This window comes from Monodelphis domestica, chromosome 4 (assembly GCF_027887165.1).
Source record: "Monodelphis domestica isolate mMonDom1 chromosome 4, mMonDom1.pri, whole genome shotgun sequence".
Taxonomy (NCBI): Eukaryota; Metazoa; Chordata; class Mammalia; order Didelphimorphia; family Didelphidae; genus Monodelphis; species Monodelphis domestica.
The window spans coordinates 267,827,522-267,852,862 of NC_077230.1; the positions used below are offsets into that span (position 1 = coordinate 267,827,522).

The 25,341-nt window shown below is 35.9% G+C and overlaps 1 protein-coding gene and 1 long non-coding RNA gene across 7 annotated transcripts in view; one reads left to right on the forward strand and one right to left on the reverse strand.

The window, feature by feature from the left end:
* The window catches only part of FAT3 (FAT atypical cadherin 3), a 756,780-nt gene that overhangs the window by 339,348 nt on the left and 392,091 nt on the right, over positions 1-25,341 (reverse strand). The window lies entirely within an intron of this gene.
* LOC103101022 (uncharacterized) overlaps positions 1-25,341 on the forward strand; it is a 146,607-nt gene that overhangs the window by 38,000 nt on the left and 83,266 nt on the right. Inside the window, exon 4 of one of the 4 annotated variants that reach the window (XR_467992.2) lies at positions 3,991-6,120. The exons of the other annotated variants lie outside the window; for them this stretch is intronic. This is a non-coding gene — a long non-coding RNA (uncharacterized LOC103101022). Of the gene's footprint in view, positions 1-3,990; positions 6,121-25,341 lie in introns of those variants that run through there. 4 annotated transcript variants of the gene reach the window in all.

The window sequence follows — 25,341 nt, forward strand, 5'->3', positions numbered from 1 at the left end:
CTCTCTCTCTCTCTCTCTCTCTCTCTCCCCCCCCTCCCCAACACACACACAAAACACCTTCTATCCACAAGTTTATACTGAATGGAAAAAAATATTAAACTAAACTATACTGATCCCAAATAGATCTGTTTTCTTCTTTGGAACTAGCTTATTAGTTCTTCCCAATATTTCGCAGCCTTCAGAATGTCTTTAGGCTTCAGGCAACCTGTCTGGTAGATTCACATTGCCTTCATATTAAAGAGTCGCCTTTCTTTTTTGAGAACTTCAATCGTGTCAGTCTAAGTTGTGCACTGGTTTCTTTTCCCCTCTTAGCACCCAGAGATAAGTTAAAAAAACAAGACAGAAAAAAAGGGCTGATCTCATACCTTTTCTATGAGCAGAAAAACAGCAGTCTATCTTCCCTCCCTACTCCTCCTCCCTTTGAATGATGGAGGCAAAGCTGACTCAATCTGAAACCTTAGCTGTATTTCCTCCCTCCCAACCCCCTTAAATGCTGATTTTTTATACAGGATGTGTCTAGGAACTCAAAAAGTCCAAACCTGGAGTTTGGTATACCTAAAATGGTGATTTCAACCTTGGAATAGCAGGTTTAACTTAGAATTATATCAACTGATAGATTAAGCACACTTTATGGGTTTGTTTTTATTTCATAAAATTAGAACAGTGTACATACATTCTTCTTAGGCATGGAGAGCAAAATCTATAATGCAGTAAAGTGGAAAAGATCCTCTTGGGTTAAAGATTTATATATCTACCTATGCAGCTAACCCATACTATGGAAATATGGTCTCCCTAACTTTGTCATGACCTGCAGTTTATTATCATAGGAAAAAGTTATTCAAGAGTTAAGATTATTGGATTTTTTTTAAAAGAAAGATGAACCCAAACAAAACGGGTGTGTGCGTGTGTGTGTGTGTGTGTGTGTGTGTGTGTGTGTGTGTGTGTGTGTGAGAGAGAGAGAGAGAGAGAGAGAGAGAGAGAGAGAGAGAGAGAGAGAGAGATTGAGACAGATAGCAGACAGATGAAGAAAGAGACTGAGGGATTTCATATTTGATCTGGGAGTTGACATGGTCAGACCTCCAACTTTGAAAAATTACCTTGGAAACTGAGTTGAAAATGGATTGAAGTGGGAAGAGAATTAATGTTGTGTCACTGAACATTCGATTTCGGAAGTTCAAGTGAGAAGTAGAAACTAGGTAGTGCAGTGGAGGGAGTACCAAGCCAGAGTCAGGAAGATTCATGTTCTTAAGTTCAAATCCAGGCTCAGATAATTCCAAGCTGTGTGACTTTAGGCAAGTCAATTTACTGTGTTCACCCCAGTTTCCTCTTCCCTAAAATGAGCTGGAGAAGGATATGGCAAAACACTATAGTATCTTTGCCAAAAAGCCCCCCAAAAGACTCAGGTAAATCAGACAGAACTAAAACAAATATACAAAAGCAAAAAGTGATAAGGGCCCAAAATATTAAGACTGTGTCTATCTGGCTGGAGAGAAGACAGGTGAGAGATTTCATGAATGTAAAAATGACAAGATTTGGCAAGATATTGTATATAGGAGAGAAAGGTAAGTGAGAAGTCAAGAATGACACCAAGGCTACAAACTTGGGAGAGTGGAGATGCCCTTGAAAATAAAAGAGAAAGTTCAAAGAGGAAAAAGTTCTGGTTTAAAGATAAGGATATGCTGAGTTTAAGATACCCAAAAGAGATCTGGTCATCACTGGAGTTCAAGAGACAGCCTAATGATGGATTTATAGATCTGAGAAATTGCCATGTGGAAGGGATACCTGTCCATGTACCACACACACACACACACACACACACACACACACACACACACACACAGAGTTTAAAAAAAAAAACATTAATTGTAGAGAAGTTGCTCCATTTAAGGAATTTCTTTTATTCCTTCTATCATCAGCTTCTCTAAATCTAAAAAGAGTTTCAGTAAACTGCTTGGGACACTCAGAGGAATAAAAAGTAGAGAAATAAGAAGTAAATTTGCAATAAATATAGGTTGCAAAGAAGGTTGGCTCTCAGGAAGAACTAAGGAAAAAGAGGATACCAATAGGAATTTTAGGACAGAATAAGAGAGGGACTTGAGCCTGGAGCTGAGGGGAGTTCCCCCTTTGGATTAGAACTTTGGAGGGACAACTTCCTGGAGTTGTTAAATGACCTTCCCTTAGAGGAGCAGTGCCCTGTCAGTTGAGTCCTCAACTAGAATTCTAGCTTCTAGACTTAGCTTTCCATCTGTTCCTGTCTCTTTTTTCCTGTCCTGAATTTGAAGATACCTTTGTGTTCCTGAGAAGAAAGCCAACCTAAAGAGACTTGTACCTGTCTGTAATCAAGGAAACTTTCAGGCTTTTACCTCAAGGCCCTTGGGTGTCTCTGACATCCAGCCACCACCCTGATCCAGCAACTGGAGTATACTGCCTTTCCCAAAGACTGTTTTGGAGTGGCCTTAGTCAGGATAGCTAGAATTTAGGAATGTGGGGTACAAACAGGGAGGATAGGTAATGCTTAGCAGCAAGAAAAAGAAGACAGGCTTTTGCAAGCCTCTTAGCTCAGAGAATGGAGTAATAGATCTAGGGAACTACCTAGGCCCTCCTTCCCATCCCCTTCCTTGTTTATTTACACTATTAAACCTTTTGTTAACTTAATACAGAAGTCATATTGCATTACTAAGAGATCCAGCTCTGAAAACCCCCATTTTGGTCTTTTAGCCTGGTACAGACAGACAGACACACTGGACTTTCAACCTTACCAACTCTAGAAGTGTTACAAGCAATATTCTAGGGGGTCACAGAGTCAGGAGGTGACAGATAGTATATGACAGAGTTAAACCAAGATCTTCAGAACTAGAAGAGCAGATATTTGTAAAGCAATTGTTTAAAATTCTTCACCTATTTTTCCATGAACTCACAGAATTTTGGAACTGGAGGAGACTTCAAAGATCATCAAATAAAACCTGTTTCTTTACAAGGGCAGGAAACAATGCCCAAAGAGGTCAAAAAAATTTTTTTTCAGTCAAAAATAAAATTCTCCTGTGTCCCAAGCTTGTGGGCCTTTAAAATGCTTCACAGGACTACTGATGACCATCATAACTGCAAAAGAAAGAAAAATCAGCTAGAATTGCTTAGTTGGCCAATTTGTCAGTTCTTTTGTAATACGTGATTTTTTTTTTCTGTTATAAATTGGATAAGATCAGCTACTGGGGTTTTCCTAACTATAAATTTCAATGGACAAACTATATGTGTGTGTATATATATATACACACATACATATATACATATATACATATACATATATAAATAAAACATGTATACATATAAAAGCATGTTTATTTAAGCACACATAGACATGCATGTGAACTGTATGTATATGCAATATACATACACTTACATATTCATTACATAGGTATATAAAATATATATATATAACACAATTATAAAGGTGAATATAATACACATATATTTCAGAAGAATTAATAATCTGATTATCTTTATTTTTCACCATAAATACTTAAAACAAAAGATGATGGAGGTGTGGGTCTGAGTTATATTTATTCCCTGCTGCCTTGTTAGTGCTATTTCATCTTATAAACCTGTATTTAACTTCTGACTCAGATGACCATGGGCATTCTTGCCAGTATGTAAGACTCCATAAGATATCCCAATGACAGACTGACAAGTGGTCTCATCTTTTGTTATAATGCTTTCAACTTGTCACAGAGAAATCAGATCTGCTTTCCCCTGAAGGACCTCAGGATGTTCTCATCCATGTCAGTGTAGTGAGAATGAGAACTTTGTCTTTTTATTAAACTTGATTTGAAAGGCACCTTCTCCAATTATATCTGGAGGTTACTCTAGCAGGATTCTGCTGTGGGTGGCTGGCACAGCAGAGATTTTAAAAGGGTCAGTAATAGCCGTAGTTACTTTGTACATTTCGTTCTTATCAACGACTTCAAATGTAAAGGCTATCTTTATGATTCATAGGAAATCCAGCTATTGGGAGAAGCCACTGAGAAAATGGAAGATCCCAAGTGAATAAAGGAGGAGAAGTAGAAGAGGGAAAAGGCCTCAATTTTGGTTGCAACTGTCAGATTGAACTAAATCAAACTGTCATCATCTCAAATACTCACAAATCAAAAATTTCAACAAGTGGCATATAGCTCTACTACCATTGCCAAGCTTGGCTTTGGAAACTAGTTGATCTATAGTACTGAAAAGACATGATTACTACCCACAGACCCTGGCATGAGAAATTATAAGCAAGGAGACACGCCTCACTGCTTGTTATTGTCTTCGTAATATTAGGTCTCCAGGTCAGTTGGGTCATTTCCATTTTTGATATGAATTCAGAAGACATCAAATAATTTTGGGCAGCATTATTAAAAAATACAACAAAATTTACCTTCCATCTTAGAATAAATACTAAGTATTGGTTCCAAGAAAGTAAGGGCTAGTCAAAGGGCTGGTTAAGTGACTTGCCCTGGACCACACAGCTAGGAAGTGTCTGAGGCCATATTTGAATACAGGATGTCCCCTCTCTAGACCTAACTCTCAATCCATTGAGTGGACCCCAGATGCACACAACAATATTACTTTAAAAAAATAAACCCTTACCTTCTGTCTTAGAATCAATACTATATATTGGTTCTAAGGCAGAAGAGTGGAAAGAGCTAGGCAATGGAGGTCAAGTGACTTGCCCAGGGTCACATAGCTAGAAAGTGTCTGAGGCCAGATTTGAACCTAGGACCTCCCATTCTCTGGGTCTGGCTCTTAATCCACTGAGCCACCCAGCTACCCCCAACAATATTACTTTTTAAAGCAGTGAATGCATATTTGGAAACTTATTGCTTTCCCCAAGTTTGGGTATTCTGTCTAATAAATCCTGAGTTTATGTGAGTTTGCATTTCCTGCCTACTGTTGGTAGCTTTGGCTGGTAGAAACCTGGGATAGTCTCATCTGGGTCTATGGAAAGATTTAATTTCATTACTAAGTCCTCCATTAGTCTATCAAGATGGAAGATATAATTCAGGAGGGGTAAAAATAAAGTTTCATGGTTGTATTATAAATCAGATTCATCAGGACAATTGGGGGCAGGCTTTACTAAAGAGTCTAAAAAAAAAAAAACCTCAGGATTTGATAGTTTGCAAGACTCCACATGAATCAACAACGTGTCAATGCTGTGGCAAGCATGGTAGCCACACTAGTAAAACCATTTTGGCAAAAGGGCTAAACCAGGTTGAAGGTAAGCAACAGTCCTCAAACATGTCAGTGACTTAGGGGGCGTCTGCTACAACCATGTAAAAACTCCCCCCCCCCCCCCGGTGGAATGGATGGATGAGAGTAATTTGTTCTAACAACTATGGAGGTGGCTGAAGCAGGTGCTATATGGAGCACTTAGAGCTCTGTCAGACATTGAAGACACCAAGTTCATCCACTGCATCCCAGGACATTTTGCCCCTCCATCCTGCCTTTTATCTTCTCTTTGGATGCCAATGACTCTGGAAGAGAGAGTGAAGCTGACATCTTGTGTAGCTCTGACTTTTAAAAATCCATAATGTGTGTTCAAGAAGTCAAAATTTGTGATACCATTATTCCTCAAAAGACAAACAATAATGACTTGGGTCATGTCACATCTATCCTAATACTCCCTTCCTTCTCGTTTTTAAAGTGAGATAGTTGGACTAGAGTACTTTGGTATTCCCTTTCAGGTTCAAATCTATGGACCTAAGATTCTAAAGTGGGTCTGGAAAACAGAGAAGACTAAATAAAATGCTGATATGAATACAATTTTATCTCAATATCTTATCCTTTACAAGATGGAAGCTATTTAAACATTGGGACTATCCTTTCCATTGTTAAAGTCCAGTGACTTTAACTGGTTTTAACAGTTCCAACATGATTTTCTGTGCTTTCCTGGCAACCTTCAAAAATTAAATTCTAAGAGTCTAGTTAGTGCTGGAAATTAAAAAGTAGGTGTGTTAAGAAAGATAAGAATTACTGGGTCATGAAATCTTAATTCCATGACTAGCAATTAAGTTATTCCTGGTGCTCTGGATAGAATGCTGGTCTGGGAGCCAGGAAGACCTGGGTTCAATTCTATCCTTTAACCTCTATAATTTATAGAACTCTGGGTAAGTTACTTAACCGGTGAGTACTCTAAGCAACTTTCTAAGATTATAAGTTACAGAGAAGTTGTTGAACTGCATTGATGGAAGTAGCTTCTTTATTCAGTTTCCAGGATCTTTTCCAGGATCAATTAAATACATTAAAATGATTAATTAAATAGATTAAATAAGGACAGGTCTCCACCCCTAATGACTAGTTAACTAACTTAAAAATTCTTGAATATACATGTTTGATATAATTTTTGTATTCTAAAGAGAATCTTAATTTTCCATAACTCTCCTACCTCTTGTATGGTTGATATTGCTATCACAATCATCCACAAACACATGTCTTTACACTTAATTATATCATCTAAGTTGAGACACTTACAACTTTATTTCTGGTAAAAGGCTGCTCTGGCAGACTAACTAGCAACCTCTGTTAAAATTTCTCTTGAAATTTAATTCATGGGCAAAAAAAAAAGATTTAAATAATCTGCTTAATTTTTTCTCATACTCCAGTGAATTTGGCCTATGGAACTCTCATAATTAACTTCAGCTTAAAAATGAAATTTCAAGACATTAGGTTTTGAGAACAAAATTGTCCATAAAATTTGTTGGGAACAGGGATAATGTTATTTATCCATTCTTACCTCAATTTTTAAAAAAGTTTCTCAAAATAAAACACTCACACAGCACAATTCCAAATGTACATTTTATATAAAAATTTTAGGCATATTTCAAAATATGGTACAATATCCATTAACATGAATAGGGTCATCAATAGACATGAAGTTTATGTCTATTGATGGCCCTATTGATGTTGTGCAATTTCATATAAGATAAGCATAATTATAAACCTGCTAAATAAAGCCTTTCCTGCGAAGTATATAGATTATTATTCCATATAGAACATGAAAATATTTTCACATATCAGAAAAGTCAAAGACAATAAAAATGAAAAATCAGATACAAAAGAAAGAAGAAGAAATGTAAAGAGAAGAAAATAATGAAGATAGGAGAAAAACAAAGGGGAAAGAAGGAAAAAGGGAAAGGGAGGAAAGATGAAAATGAGTCAGAAAGGAAAAGCAAAGATACTGAGGGATAAAATAAGTATATCTACTCAAAGACTATTTGATAAATGCCCAATTTTTGAAATGTATCTAAGTAAAGATGAGAAAGAAAGAGATGCAAAGATTGGAAAAACAAAACAAAACACTGTAATACTAGGGTATGTAAGTTGTCCAAATTAACAAGTTACCATTTGCATTTTGAGCAAGTGGATTCAAATTTCAAATGATCAATGGTATTCTATTAACTTTATTTCAAAGTTAGCAACTTTAATGAATAGTATGACAAAACTAGGACTGAGAATTCTAAAACTACATCTAACACTTCCCAGACTTTGGCAAATAATTTTTCAAACTGAATGAATATAGTTTAGCTAAAATCATGCAGCTCTTTGTAGTCACAATATGGCTATAGGTCCCAAGAGGCAGTGATTGCATTTTGTATCTAGCTCAGGACTAAATCTGGCTCTGAGTCTGATCTTCTGACCTGTCAATCAGTTTTAATCCAAATGTTTTGCTTCTACTCATTATGTAAGGAGAGGCGCTCCAGACCTTAGAAACCAAAGAGCAGATTGTCCCAAGTGACCAAAACAAAGTCCAAATGTGTAGAGGATGCTGCATATTTCAATGCTTCTATAAACTGTGGGGTAGAAATAAATGCTTTTGGTAACAGTATAAGTGTACTTTTAAAAACTCAGGAAAATTATTATATATATATTTATAGGAAATATATGTATATACATATATACACAAAATATTTTTATATAAATATACATATATATTAGAAAAAATGATTCAGTGAGAGAGAATAAATTTTCCTGAGTTTTTAAAAGCACTTTTATTCTTTTCAAAAAGCATTCATTAGAGACTTCCAGGGGTGGAGCTGAGATGGAGGAGCAATCCAGAGTAGCTCTATGCCAGCATGTGAATCCTCTCCAACCAAGATTAAAATATTGCCACAAAACAAATACAGTAATGAGAGAACCAACAAGGAGACAGAGTGAAACAACTTTCAAAAAAAAGAATAACCCAAAAGGTAGGCAAAGAACATCTGGGAAACAGTGGTGAGAGGAGAGCAGAGCCAGCAAGAAGCTATAGTAAGGAGGGAAGAGTAAGTCATACCCCACTACCCCCTCACCCCACATCTGTTGTCCAAGGTTCAGAACCTATGTTGAAGCCAACATCCAGATCCTGAGATCCCACCTAGACAAATATTGGTATAAAGCCAACCCATATCCCTTGAAATTTCAAGTCTGTGGCGTAGTCCAGAGCCCCAACCCAGGGAATTCTAGTCTGACCGTGATATAAGGATTAAGTCATAACATTATATATACATATATATATATATATATATATATATATGAAGACATATAATGATATGGTGTATATGAACATGTGATTCTATATGGAACTACATGTATGAACATGATATGATATGTATGCATATGAATGATGTTAAAAAATCAATCAAGAACTGAAATAGTGGGTTGTGCTGAGAGAAAAGGGAAGGGAGAGATAGAATGGGGCAAATTATATATATATATTTATAAAAAGGTGTGAACAATCTTATAGAGATGGGAGGATAAGGATGGTGATGGTCAATGCTTACACTTTACTCTCATTGTAATGGGCTCAGAGAGGGTAAAAACTTGTATAATTAGTGGGGTATAGAATTCTATCTTACCCTATTCAGTGGGATATAGAATTCTTTATTACCCCAAAGAGAAGTAGAAGGGGAATAAGAAAAGGGAAGAGGGAGGTAATTGGAAGGAGGGGGAGTGTGTGTGTGTGTGTGTGTGTGTGTGTGTGTGTGTGTGTGTATGTGTATGTGTATCAAAAAGCAAAATAGTGGTGAGGAGGAACACAGAGAAAGAGAATAGAACAGGATTTAAAGAGGATAATAAGATAGAGGTCAATACACAGTTAGTAATCATAATGCTGAATGTGAATGGGATGAACTCACCCATAAAATGAAAGCAGATGGCAAAGTGGATTAAAAACCAGAATCCTATTATATATTGTTTACAAGAAACACAGTTGAAGCAGGATGACACAGACAGATTGAAGGTAAAAGGCTGGAGCAGAATTTATTATGCATCATCTAAAGCAAAAAGAATTCATTATTTTAGGACCCTGAGCATAGAATCATCCACACTAATATATAGATATAGATATATGCACACATCTATACATGTATACACACATATGTATATATACATACAAAATACATATATATATGATCAAACGATCTATGATTATATCATAGAAATTCCTTACACCAATAAAAACTTATTTATATCTATATTTACCTTTATTAAAAGGATTTGGCTATTGTGTTTCATGTACATAAGAGAACTTGAGAGAAAATAAGTATTATATATACATATATGTGTGTGTGTGTAAGTGTGTACACAAATGAATATGTATGTCATGGGGGGATTGCTATATCATAGGAGGCCCAATGGGTTGAGTGTGGCACTTGGAATCAGGAAGATCTTAGTTAGAATCCTGTCACTGACTACATGTGTGACCCTGGGGAAGTGACTTAACCTCTCTCTATGTCTCAGTTTCTTCTTTAAAATGGTGATAATAAATAGCACTTAATTCACTGGGTGAATGTAAGGATAAAACAAGATAATAGATTGGAGGAATTAAGAAATGATAAAACTTGGTATCCTAGATCTAGGACTAGAAGGGACCTCCTAGATATGGGAAACAGAGATTAAGGACCTTAAGGACTAGACCTCATTGCTATTAAATGCCAGTGGTGAGATCAGAACACTACCATTCTTAACTCCAAATCCAAAACTGTAACCACTATCCATACAATTTTTAAATGAATTATATAGTAGATACAATTCTATTTAATTAAATAAGTATTGTAAAGTACCTACTACATCTAGTGCTGGGAACGTAAAGAAAAAAAGAGAAGAAGGCTTAGAGGAGAGGAATAGTTTTTTGTCTATTGGCCTTCCACTGTAAAATCTCTATTATTTGACTAATTTGCTAGTGGTCAGTTTTTCATTTCAGTTAAAATCAATTCTTTTCTCCTTACAAACTATTAGAGACTCAGTCTGTCCTGTGCTTATACTTTCCACATTCGTTGCTCAATTCCACCACCCCAGAAAGAACAATTGTTCGGAATACACTGAACTCAGTGTGATGTGCCAATTGGAATCAGCAGACCTTCGATGCTATACTGAGAATTCTATTAAACGGAAATATACAGATGGATGAAAAGAAACCTCACAGGAAGGAATAGGGGCTTGTGTTGAGAGACAGTGCTCAAAGGAATCACTTCAGGTAGCATTAGCTGGTGGAGATCACTTCTCAAACCAATTACTACTCCACTGTGAACACTTTTTCTACTGAGAAAACGATAATTCTGGGGGTATTGCTCGACCTTCTTTACTATGCACAGAACTCTCTGTAAGGAGTCAGTCATCAGGAAACGACTGTGAATAGCAACATTACTCTTAAGCTGCCCAACTGGGTAGCAACAACATGAATTACTTTCAGGGCAGCACATTCTATTTGCCTTGAGAGCCTTCTTCCCAAGGTGAAGGTAAACAGGGTCTGATCCTGCCAAAACTGTGATATAATCAAAGTTCACCACTGTTGTTCTCAGCCTCATTTTTATACCCTGTTGACCTTCTAAAACCTAGTCAGCAAATGGGAATATTTCTTATTTGATCCCCCCCCCCCTCTCTCTCTCTCACACACACACACACACACACACTAAAAGGTACACTTCTAAAAGGAAGTAGATTTCCTATGAACATTAAAACTTGTTGAGATTCAAAAAACATTACACAATTTGTTATGAAAAACATGTTTACATGTTCGTTTTTCAGAAAGCTTCCCAAATAGCACATTAGATTTATCTTTCACCAAGCCACAATATCTATAATTGCATGGGTGACTAGAGACTCCTTTCATAATTCAGATTACAGCTCCTATATGTCTTAGTAAAAACAATCTTTATAAGGTACTATAGCCCCAAAACAAAATAAAGCATAACTGCCACCTCCCCCTCCCAAAAAAAAAAACAAATAAACTGTTGTTTAGTGATGTATTAAGGAATCTCTGAAGATAGCCAAGCTAATTCCCGGATACTGGAGACATATCCAGTCACTGGACTATGACAGGATGGTAATACTCCCTCATTATTGGACATTACAGGACATCATTGAGCTAACCCTAAACCCCTTTACCACTCCCCTGCTTAGTTTTCTCTCAACAAAGAAACCACTTTATAATAAATATGGCTATATGGTCAGCTGCTTCTTAGTAATGAATTCCCAATCATTACAACAACGATGGAGATGACTTCTTGGAAAGGACATGGAAAAGATTAAAACTTTTAAGTATGTGTTAGTCTAGATGTCATTGGAAGTCCTTTTATCTCTATAATTAGATGATTCTATTACTCTAATTTAAAGAGACACTTTTTCTTTGTTCTTTAATAATTTTGACATGTTTGCAGTCTTTGTAAGTTAATCCTCTTGCAAGAGTGTTTACTTCATAAGAATAACAAAAAGAGAACGGAGAATGTATATATATTTTAAGACCAGAAAGAAGCAACATCCTTAGTGAAGGTCTTTACAATAGATCAGGATGAAACTTTTTAAATGTATGTGCAACCCCATGCTCTAAGCTCAATTATTTGTTATTGCTTGTCATTTCAGATAAGTGTGCTTAAAATATACACATATATGCTTTCCTTTAGCCTATCTCATTTATTACCAGGAGGCACTGGTAGAGACAAACTGTTTTCATTTGTGCTATTACTGGTTCCTCGCATTCATCACAATGACTAAATTATCATCATGAGGAATGAATAAATTGGTCAGAAACAAAGGCAGGGAGGCTCAAATCTCCAGATGTATCTAAAGGCCCAGCTATATCTCAAGATCTATTCACCAAACCCTTATTAAACACAACAAAGTGGAAGATATTTACTTTATTGGGGTTACAAAAGTAAAAAGAAAAGTTTGTTGTAGTCTCTGTTACTTGGGAGCTAATCATCTATTATTTTCACAAACTGTCTTAAGAAATGGCTATGAAGGTAAAAAAAATAAAGTTGCTTAAAGAATTATGTAAGTTTAGTGGAAGAAGAAACTATTTTTGGATGGCAGGTAAGGGGAGATTTCATATACAAAATGGGAAACATTAAAGAATACACTGACTATATGAAAAGAGTATATAAGTTAGAATAGCAGAGATATAGAAGTAATACTGGAGCCAAGTTATGGAAAACCTTAAATGTCAAGAAAAGAAGAATAGGTCTTATTCATTATGTATGAAAAGAAGAATGATAGCAAATGAGAATGGAAGCAAAGTCCTACCCTTAAGTACAAAATTACAATTGTACAAATATAGGATGAGTGAAATTCGATTAGTCTATAGGAAATGAGAGGGGGTATTCTTGGGTTTGGGTTTTTTTTTTTAATGGACTTCAAGCTCAATGTGAGCAATGTGACCCATTAATCAAACAAGCAAACAACAAAAAATGCGACCTTACAGAGAAACCTGAAAGAGATGATTATCTCACCATACTCTTCCCTGGTTCTATTATATATAGAAAATTGTGACCAGTACTAGACACCACATTTTAGGAGCGACAGTGACAAATTGGGACAATGTCAGAGGAAGATGGCAGTCATTAGAAGGGAGTAGAAATCTTTCCATTTAAACCCTGGTTGAAATAAATAGGGACATTCAGCACAAAGAAGAGAAAACATGGGTGGTGGTAGGGACACAAAATATAAAAAATCTATTACTGGTTATCAGAAGAAAGACTCATGTTATTTCCCAAATCCTGCTTATCCCCACAAGGTAGGGCAAGAATCCCTGCATAGAAATGATACAAAGACAAGTTTTGCCTCAACAAAGAAGCCATTTTATAGCAATTAATGCTATAAGGTCTGCGTCTATGTATAATGAGTTTCCCATCATTACAGCAATGGATAGGGAACACTTCTTGGAGAGGACATAGAAAAGATTAAAGCTTTAAGTATGAGTTAGCCTGGATATTCTCTGAGGTCCTATTCAATGATTAGATGATTCTCTAATTCTCTCATTTAAAGGGACATTCATCTTTGTTCTTTAATATTTTTGACACGTTTGGAGTCTTCACAAATTAATCCTCTCACAACAGCATTTACCTCAGGAAACTAACGAATAGAAAGCAGAACGTATATATTTTTAAACTAGGAAGGTTGAACAATCAAAAAAAGGAAAACCCTTTTTAAGATTAAATAATAAAAAAGTACCTCAATACTCTAATTCTTTCTATTTAGTCAGAAATTTGAAATAAAAAAATTTGAAGGAAATAAATAAAGGATTTGGGGGAAAATGCATATCACTAGTTTTCCAAAGAGCTTCCAGAACATTATTAATGCATGAGGCAGTTGAAAGTGTTATAATAGAATCCATCCATGGGAAAACATTTAAAATAACAACACTCAAAAAAAAATCCACTATGTGAGGTTGAAGAATCAGAAAGCCTGAAAACTTCTGCCCGTCAATAATGAAGTAGATTAACTAGAAAAGTGTCAGCCACACTTTATGCACTAGGGTACAGTGGTGACAAAAACATCTGTGAAATTTAGAGAATTTGCTTTCAAGTGGCTTAAGATTGTCAGGGCACTAACTGGAAGAGAAATTTTATTTCCCACTGATAAGTGCTGCTTAACCAGCCTTAAATTGTATTTAAAATATTCTGTCAAGGAAGCTGATAATATAAATGGGTAGTAGTACAAAGTCAAGTTTCTTTATTTATTTTTTGTTCTTTTATTAATTCATCATTCATTCATTTAGACTAAAAGCATCCCCAAAAAGTTCTAATGTAAGACACTGAAACTTAAGGCCTAACAAACAACAGCAAGAAAGCACAAGGTCGACCAAAAAGTGCCCATTACAAAGACAAACTTGAATAAAACATGGTGTATGAATTTGCTGTTCTGTCCTCAGTCATATCTGACTCTCCATGATCCTTTTTGGGTTTTTTTTGGGCAGAGATAGAGGAGTAGTTTGCCATTTCCTTCTCCAGCTCATTTTACAGATGAGGAAACTAAGGAAAACAGCATAAAGTGATTTTTAGAAGATTATACAGTTAAGTGTCTGAAGCCCAATTTTAAGTTAGGAAAAATGAGACTTGTGGGCTTCACTATGACCTCTAACTGCTCAAGGCTGATCACAGAAATCACTAAATTTATGAAATAAGCCCAAGTCTTTTCAAACTATGGCCATAAACCTCTATGCTTCTGTGAAGTAGCCCAAAACAAATACATTCTGAGATTCTGGTCTTTGGGTAAGAAAAACAATTTATTGATCAGGCTAGTAATAATCTATAAATTCATGGATCTCTCTTGGAGATTAAAGACCCTGATATCCTTCTTCCTGAATCTTTTCTTTCCCCCCCTATATTTGCCTTAAAAGGATTTTGGTTTTGTGTTCATATAATCTTTGGGTTATTTTCACAGGTAGACTCCCAATATTATATTTCTTATAGTTAGTTTATTTTAATCCTTACCTTCTGTCTCAGAATCAATACTAGGTATTGGTTCCAAAGCAGAAGAGTAGTAAGGGCAAGGCAACTGGGGTTAAGTGACTTTCACAGGGTCAGATGGCTAGGAAGTCACATGAGGTCAGATTTGAACCCAGGACCTCCAATCTCCAGGCCTGGTGCTCTATCTACTGAGTCACCTTCCTGGCCCAGACACTGTCATCTTGTTTGTATCCCTAGGGAGATGGAATGTATTATGTAGTTCTGTTGGTTTATTTGTTCTCTTGGGAGTGACACTCAAAGGTATATTTTACCAGCAAAGCTCCTGAAATATTGCTAGTCTGCCATTATTTGAGGCAAAGTAATCTCTGATTTTAAATAAACATTTATTTAGATATAGGCATAGAAGCTCTTGTGGCACACAGGGCTTCCTAGATTTCTTATCCTGCTTCTCGTCCAGCCTTCAGAGCCACCATACAGGGAATAAAATTCTATTCTGGAAGCAGCTTTTCCCAAATCTCTTGAGTTTGTTGTCCTGGGCTGTCTTTATTAGGTCCTGAAGGGAAATGAAGAACAAGATGATAGTGGTAGACTTTTTTGGAACATGCTCCTATGATTTCATCCTCAGGGTGCCTTGTTGCTTCAATTAGCCTGGCTTGCCTTACCTGTTGGTTGGCACTTGGTAGGGATGGCTTACCCCTTTTCTACAGAAGTGGCTCCTGAATTCACAAATACAATTTTTAAAACTCAATATTCAGTCCTCCCCTAGACATCCCAAGAAATCTCGAACTGGTGACTAGCCAAAGGGGAGATGGCCATCAAACTCTGAATCCCTTCGAATTCCCTGAGTGATGGTTGATAATCACATGCCTGATCCCATGCTCCCAATGTCTAAAGGAGAAATTGAGTTATGCTCAGTTAGGAATGACTTTGTTCAGTGCTGCTCAATGGACTTGGTTCTGTTGCTGACAACTATACCCAGCTTAGACTAGTTCTCATTTATCAGGCAAGATGTATTCATCATCTCACTCCTCTCTGTATCATTCTACAATGAAAGAAACTCTTGTATAGGGAATTCCTTCAAGTTTCTAGGAACAAAGGAATGAGTAGGGAGCCCCAAGAAAAAATAAAGTGAACCTCATTCAAAGCCTATAAACAGAAATAATTAAATATATTAGAAATAGATCCTCTCACTATCAAATTCTATAGCACTCCTGCAGAAGTCCTCAAATTTATGCCAGTGCAAATAAAGTAAAAATCAGCAGTCAGAAATGAAGCATTCAGTTACCATTTATCAACCATTTACAGCTTTTATTCCCCTAAGACTATCAGAAGCCTTATTTGGTATATAATGGAAGGCCAAAGAGGCAAATGTTGGCATTGCAGTTAGGAGCTGGAATGAATATGGAGTCAAAGGACCTAGGTTCCCATTTAGATTCTGATAATTACTGCTTTTTTGATGTTTGGCAAGTTATTTGGTCCCCTTGGGACTTGCTTTTCTCATCTGTGAAATGAGGGGTTAAGAACACATGGACTCCAAAGCTTCTTCCAGGTTCCGATCAATAATCCTCTGACTTCAGGATAAGTTTTCTTGAACTGCATTTTTGGCCTCGATGTCTTACTCTTTGTACTGTGTAGGACTTCTATTCTTCTCTCGCTTGCTGCTCTGGCTATATAACTGGTTCTATTTTTAAAAATTAAGTCATCCCCAAAGGTATTTAGTACCTTTAATGTGTGCAACATTGTGTTAGGATCTAGAGATATAAAGATTAAAAATAGGAAAAATTTCTTATGAAGCTTATAACTTACTAGAAGGATAGAAATAAGAAACATATAAAAATGTGTATATCAGGCAATGTGATAGGTCAAAAGAGAGGGCTAGTTAAATTGCTGTAGGGAAATCTGAGAAGAGAAAAAAAGACTTAGGTGAGTGTATCAGAGAAATCTCTCCTGAGAAAGTGGTATCTGAGCTGAACCTTGAAGGTATCTGAGCTCAATCTCAAAGGTGGATGATTTGATCAGGCAGAAACAAATAGCAAAAGGCAGTAAATTTATAAATGTAAATTAGTAAACCATTGTTTGCCTATGACTCATCCCTAAATCCTAATTTCCTCAAAGGAGCACCATTTTTTCACTATTTTGTCTTATTCCCAAAAGCTAGAGGGTATGGACCACAGGTGAAACCTAATTTGTTAATTTATATGCTTTTTCCCCTTATGGATAATATGTACCAGGCCAGTGATGGCAAACCTTTTAGAGACTGAATGCCCAAATAGCAACCCTCACACTGCATGTAAGCCCCACCTCCTTTACCCCAGACATGGGAGGGAGGAAGCACTCTTCTTGGGCTGCTGGGAAGAGGGGTGGGTCTTGTGAGAAATGTCCACAGGCATGTGTGGAGAGGGGAAAGGGAGCAGCCCCCACTGATATGCTCTGACACGTTTGCCACAGGTTCGACAACAGTAGTCACTACTGACTTTGGATTGGGATTATAAACATCTCCCTAATTGACAAAATGGGGAAAGAGACTGCAGACTAATAAACATTGAACAGGAAGGGATCTTAGCCCAACTTAGTCCAATCCCCTCATTTTACATATGAGGAAATTGAAGCCTAGTGAGATGAAGTAATTTATCCAAAGTCATTTAGATAGTAGGTAGAAACTGACATAGGTCTTCTGTCTCTATGTATAAAATTTATTCCCTGGCACCACATGGGTCTGAGGAGAACTAACTAATTGATGGCAAGATTTCCCAATGTTCAGATTTGGGCCATCATGGAACTTTAGGCTTAAGCCAGGTGCAAAGCAGTTCCTTGGACAGACCACTGAAAAACCCAACAATCCTTTGTGCCATTGCCAACCTAAAAATCCCCATCATATGAATTCTTTCACCTCTGTGTTATTAATTACAATTCAGAACAGAAAAAAACCAAAATCTGCAGAGTAGCATGATAACCCAAGAGGCTACCACAGATGAGCTAAGTTTGCTTTAAGCCAGAGACAAATAGGGCATCACTCTGTGCCAAAGATAAATTGGACCACCTCTTCTCATACCCATAAATATCTCTCCAAATACAAAAGCAGATTTTAAAATACTCAGTAGCTATGCTACTCTCTCTTTCTCTCCCCTCTTCTCTCTCTGACAACCATATCACAAATTACACAAGCACTCCAGCCTCTAAGAGACCATTTGAAGTATAATTTAATACTGGCTAGGCAGTGCTTATCTATGGGTAAAGAAAGTCTTTCCACTTAGTCACACAAAACCCTAAACAAACATTTTCAGGAGTTATTAAAATAAATTCTTATCAGTATTTTTTTTAAAAATTATCCTCTTTGAAATAAGTACTCAAAATATCCTAAGTAATAGAGAAGAAAAGGAACAATAATCATTGTGGACATGAGCTTCACAGAATCTGTAGTTTATTAAGAGCAAGTCTGAGCTATGGCTAGAGATTTATAAGCCATGCTTCAGAGCCCCTTTTACTGAAATGCAGTAAAGCACAAACACCCAAATATAATGGTCCCAAATATCTTCAGTACAATAAAAGATACTACTCTGAATAAAGGTTGTCTGAAACCTATGAGTATTAACAGACCTTTCTTTTCTTCTTTTTTTTTTTTGCAAAAATATCCTCCTACAAGAGAATTTTGTTTCAAACACCTCATCATTTAGTCATATGGGATAAATTCCTCCCTGAATGGATTTATCTTCTTCATAATACTTAGAACCTCAAATGTCAATATTTCAAGGCACTTTAACACAATATATGATTCTTACCTTTTTAATCCATCATGCATTCACTGCCAGGCCAATCTAATTACATTACAATTTCTGTCATATCACTTTGACTTTTGAGAATCAACAATGCACCAAACTGTAAGGATTTCATCTGAGGAATAAGGCTTCACAAGTGAGATATGAGGGGAGGAGGGTTAAATATTGAAGACAGACATGGTATGTGTCTGGGTGCATGTGGCATACATAAGTTTTAGTTAAGGTTAGGTTAGACACAAATTAGGGTTAGAAGCTGATAGAGAGATGAATTGTTTTTGGCAGCGGTTACCAAAGTAGTTGGAGTCAGAACGTTAATATTCAAGGTAGGTACAATCAGTAGATCAGAAGTAAAGGAAAAGGCCATGGGGAGAGGGGGAATAATAAATATGACATAAGAAAAAGGATTGACTATGGAGTCATAGGATCTGGATTCAGATTCTGCCTTTATACCCATGTGGCTTTACACAAATCATATCACCTCCACCCCCATCTTCAGTTTCCTCATATGAGGGGGCTAAATTAGATGGCTTTTGAGATTCCATAAAGTCCTAGATCATTTATCTACAAATAATCTGTAAGAGATTGGAAGGCATTTCAGTACCCTGGAGAGTTCCGTGGGAAAGAAGCTGAGTGTGGCTTTTGATCCTCAGAGGGCAAGGTCCATCAAATTGCCTCCAACCTCTGCCTTGAAGTTTCTGATGATTCAGATGGTGTATGAAGCTTAGTCTCTAATGAAGTCTAAGAATTATTCTCTTTCTTTTTCCTATCTCCCTAAGTGCACTTCCAGGGTTGGGAGCTGTAATATACCTACCACATCAAATTTAAAGTGAACTTCTTCCTGGGTTTAAAGGTCTTTCTTGGCTTGGCTACACCTTTACTATCTAATCCTATTTCTCACTAATCTCTGATAAAGACTCTTTGATCCTGTCCTGTAGGTCTCCTCACAGTCCCTTGACAGTGTTTCTGCTTCCATACATTAGCTTATCTTCTTTGCCCACCTGCCTGCCCTCCCTCTTTTCCTATTATTCCTTCAAAGTCCATCTCAAGATTCATTTTCTCCATAAGACTTTCTCAGCAACTCAAGCTCACACAGGATTCCCCCTTCTTAAAACTCTTAGAACACTGTAGTTCAAATCAAGCAATTTAAAATATAATTATATAGTGTCTTCAGTTTACTATTAATTGCTTCATGGGTATTATTTTTCACTCCTGAATTTCACCAAAAAAAAAAAAGCCACGGAATGAATTTTATATTTCTTTGTATCCTCAACAATGGCTAACACAGCCCTTGATATATTGTTGATGCTAAATATACAACAGAATCTGGGTAAAAAAGAGCATTCTTTTTTACAAGTTACTGCTAACAAATGGACAAAAAGATTGAAGATCTGTTACTCTGATTCCCAAGAAAGGAATTTCATAACTTATTATTCTACTTCTAGTCCAATACCCTCATACTGAATTTTCCAAGCCTAGACTTCACAAACTTTACTGTGCAGATAGATTAAATCAGAATTCTTTCCTTACAATCTAAAGTAACATGCTTTGAGCTCTAGGTTTGTGAGAATGAAATGAATTGTAAGATCTTAGATGGCAGTCTACAAAAATCAGAAACTATTATGCAAATGCTGATGGTATTATAATTAAAATTTAATGCAAATATGCATTAGCTAGAAAATAATTGGATTCAATTTTATTTTACCATTTTCTAAGATAATATGGACTACCAAGAAAAGGCAAATGATTATGATTCACAATATCAGTAATGGCCTCAGGCAAATGCCCACATATGCAGAATCAAGAGAATCTCAGAATTTGAAGGGTCATCTAGTTCAATACTTACTAAAATTGAAATACCCTTTACAATATCCATGACAAGTAGTTATGCAGACTTTGCTTGAACAGCTACAATGATGAAGAGCTCATATTGCCCCCAAGGAAGTTCATTCAATTTTTGGACAGTTCTAATTGTTAAGAGTATTTTTAGTTGTGTGGAGTGGACTCTGTCTTCCTTTAATTTATATCCATTTAGACCCATCCTCTAAGGCCAAGGCATATAAATCTAATACCTCTTCCATATCTGGTACAAATTCAATTCCTTGGATGCCATCCAAGCAGCAGTGGACATAGTAAATTGGAGATAGGAGAGATATTGAAAATCCATCAAGTATTATCCATTTCCTGGGAAAAGTTCTGGTCCAGAGAAAACAGACTTGTCCAAAGCACACTGATTGTGGGTTATGAAAATCCAATTTAAATTTAATAGGCAAAACCAAGTAAAATAATGTAAACCATTTCCGTTATCCTAAACAATTTGAGCTAACATCCTATTACAATGACTAGTATTTTTCGCATCATCATTTAGTAGATGAGGCATAGGCTGTCCTTCAGAATGTCAATATATATCTTTATGAAAAGTTCATCCTGATTTACATTTTCTGACTTCAGGATGTAACATTAGCTAAAAAGACTTTTAGTTCTAAAGCACATGATAATGTCCTGAAAAAAGGACATATTGTAATCTATTAATTCATCAAATGAAGAGGCAGAAAATTGCCTTAGATGAACCTTTAAAAAGTGTTAATGTTTCTGCATTGACAATGAATATTAAATTTAGAATAAATCATTTAAAAAGCATGATGGAGACATCCCTCCCCATAAGCTACTATCTACACATTATACTCAGAAACACAAGGAAAACAGGTATCACCATATAAAGATAAATCACCCAAGGAGCTATCATTTGGCTACATACCCAGTCTGTTAGTATTGCAAACCCCATGAACTGTGGAAGGAACTGATATCCCTCCATCCCTAAAAGAAGAAGTAACCATAACACCCTTACTTCCAAAACTCCCCCATACCCCTGCTACCTCAAATAATCTGCTTTTATTAAATATATCTTTTTCTTTTACTGGCATCATAACTAACTTACTATAAAATCACTCATTTAGAGGAATAATTCCTGTTATCTTTAGGAAATTATAAGGACAGGAGAATATGCTTTGTAATCTTTAAAGCACTATGTAAATGTGAGTTACTGATATTAAAGGAAACATTAAAAGGAGATAATATACTTCCCACCTTGGAAAAAGAGTCAAGTTACTTATTATTTATCCTAAGGATACTCCATCTTCAATTGCTCCCCAAATGAATAAAACATTTATTTTAATTAGCTCAAAACATTTTCTAAAATCTGATCAGTAGTTATAGAGTTGATATCCTGAAAGAACTAAGAAAAGAAGTTTAAGATTTTTTTTTAAAAGTGAATCAAAAAGATATTAAACAAACCAAATGCCAAAAGTTGTCCAGGATCATGAAATAAAAAAGGAGCACTTGGTCACTGATCTCAAAAGCATTATGCATTTGATAAAAACAAGCCAACATAGACATATAAGCATTAAATTATAAGACAATAATACTAGAAAATATTAACAAGGCTATCTATGCCAAACAATTAGAATTTTTAAAAAGTTCTGAAAATTTAATTCAAGTTCCATATTAAGAACACAATTCTATACCAGGGTATAACAATCTGGGAATAAAATCAATTATTTTAAAGTCAGATTCCAATTTTTAAGTTTTATTCCAAATGTATTTTTCAATGAAACCTCAGTCCTCTTAGTGTCCAACTTCTGGACTAACTTGACTTAAAATCAATACTGGGTAGCTTATCTGTCTGTGTCAAGGTTATAAGGCAGTATCTAAATTAGTGAGATTTGGAAGAACTGAATCATTATATACTAGTAAAATTCTAGTTAGAATAAAAAATATGGGCATTCTCAAATGCTGAAATATGGCAGAGACCATGATGGATTGATCTCTTCTCATACTCTAGGTTCAGGATTGCCCAGAAGCATTTCCATGATGCACCATGCACCTGACCTAAACAATTCTCTAAGTCCAATGTTGTTACTCTTTGAATTGCTAGCCCATGGCCTAGATTTAGTCTTCAATTTAATATCCAGTCTGTTAGGAAAACTTAAAGCACATCTAGAGTTGCAAAATCCCCAAACACTTCAAAGGTTTTAATGGTAATATTTTAAAAGACTACAGAGAGTGAGATATGATGTCATAATATTGTGTATGTGTGTGTGTGTGTGGTTTGTTGACTATAGTGGATGTTCTCCCTATGTCTCTTCTATTCTATATTTCAATCTTCTAAATTTACCTTTTTGCTTTTTATTAGGGTTACTTTTTCATTTTCAGATAATATAAAAATTCAGGGATATGCTCTATTGGTATGGCTAGAATGTTTAAAAACAGACACTAAGCAGTAGGACTTCTAGTAGGATAATAAGGTCATATGTTTAGGGAGTGGGGGGAGAATCCCAGAGATCAATTAGGTCAACTACTTCATTTTATAGTCTTGAGACCCCTGACCTCTAGGAAGTTAATGGACTTCTCCAAGTTATAAGTAAGTGACGGAAAGGAAACATCAGAACGAGGATATAAAACTTTGCCTTCTGATTCCAAATTAAGATTTTCCCACTATAACAACTACTGAATTAGGAGACTTGGACTTTGCCACCCTTAGCCTTGACAGCTTGAAACAAAAACTGCTAGTATATACCAGCACTATGAGAAAGTGTTTTATTGACAAAATATTATCTATTGTCCTTCCATGCCTTGTCTTCTTCCAGGAGTATAAATAACGATTCTTCAATATTCATCCTCACACCACTGGAAGGACCTAAATAAGGAATTTCAATTTCTAGAAGGTATTTTCAAGCCTAAGAGACCCTAGTTCTATGTCAAATGCTTGGAAGTTTCAGAGACAGATTCAGGCTAAAAAAAACTTCTGAGTGAATCTTTCAAAACTCCTGTGATGTCTATGGATGTTACAAAAATCATCTTGGCTGAAAAGGGGGAGGTCATTAGAAGTGGCAACCTTTATCATATTTTCTATGAGATCAAAATTCTCTATATTACATCTACTGAATATAGTTTTTCATTCTCTGTTCTCAATATTTAAACAAATATTAAATAATATTAATTAGCTAAATACAACATTGTATATGCTTCCTAATAAAAAACCCACAAAACTAATTTATAATGGAAACTTGTGTTCCTCAACCGATTCTAACTACACCTTCCCAACATTCATGGCCACCAAGCATGGGATCTAATATGCCTAAACTGCTTTAAATTTTATTACTAGAGGTCACTATTAGTTATAAGGAGACTATCTCATTTTGTTTGTTGTCTCACATTTAAGACTTTGATACTTGGTCAAGTGATTTTCAGATGACAATCAATTGTAATTCAATAAATATTTATTGCTGACTAGACCAAAATTTCATTCTGATTTTTACATTCAAGTTTTTCCATCACTGGCTGTCACCCCAGGGTATAAGCAATTTGTAATGTTAGCAATTTTTTAGATGCTGAATATTAAAATCCACTTTTGTATTTCAAGGGTTATTTCTAATTACATGCACAATTGCTAATCCATCTGTTTACTACATAGATGTCTGTGGTTATATATGCTTGAATAATTATTGAAAATTAAATAACATCATAAACAGTCAAATTAATTTCTGTGAGCATACAAGAAGCAAGAAGGCAGCAGAAAGATAAAGCACAATTTGCCCTGAGAAACAGCAAAGGCAAGCTTATCATGTAACTCACCAAATTTGTCACTTGCTGTTTTTAACCTGATAGAGAATTTTAAAAGATCTTCAATGTGTAAAAAGTAATGCTTGAAAAGTGTTTATTACACAGCAGAGCACCTTGGCTGGAGGTGTAATTTAAAACTTCAATCTGTAGATACTTCACTGTCAAAACAACAAGCTCCGTGTGTGCCATCTGTAGTCACATCACTGATTCTAGCACTTTCAGCTAGAATCGTTTCCTTGAAGATTCTAAGGGAAGGTAAACACAATATATTAAAAGGGAAAGAAAAATTCTGACCTGTGTATGAGTCCTATAATAGGAGGTCATTGCTAAGAAAGATGAGGGTTATATTTCAGGTGCTAAAAAAGTTACAGTTTATTCCACTGTCAAAAATGGGGCTGAGGAGGGGCTTATGAAAGAGGTGCTCAAGGATCAGTCTGAGAGATACAAAGAAAACGAAGTCTTAGGCTATAAGCTAGGATGATAAGAAAAAGGGAATTGAAGTGATTGCAATTCATCATGTTCAAAAGGAGGTAGTCTAGAATTAAGTAAAAGGCTTTAATGGTAAGAAGAAATAAGACCACTTAATGAAAATAGTTTCTGTAGAGACAGGGGCTGGGAACTTTACAAGAGAAGAGAGGACATGGGACAGACACCTATGGATGCTAAGATCACAGAGACGTTGAGTTATAGATTTAAAGATAGAATGGACCTTAGAGGTTGTCTAGTCTAAGCTTCCTGTTTTACCAATGAGGAAAATGAGGTCTAGAGAGATGAAGGGAACTACACAAAATTATACAATTAGTAAGTGATAGAGCTGAGATTTTAACCCAGGTGCTCTGATTCCAAATCCAAGAATTTTCACTGCACCATGCAAGAAGGGATTAAGATGAGGTTCCATCCCCAACAAGGAGGTCTCTTTGCCTTCCTTCCTGCAGGTCTTCCTTCAGATTGAAAGTTTTCATCACCTATATTAGGTGTCATTCCAGATCTGATGAAGAACTAAATATAAGGGCAATGGAGGCAAGGGCATCATTAATTTAATCCAGCCCAAAATCAATCAATCAATATACAAGAATTTGTTAAGTGTTAATAATGAGCAAGGCATGGCTAATGGGAGTTTATTGTAGAATTATGAAGGAAACACATGTCATATGTGCCTAGGCAGAATCTGAAAGGCTATCTAATTCAACCCACATCTGAACAAGAATATGATCTATAATACTGCACACAGAGTGTTTATCTATTATTGTAGA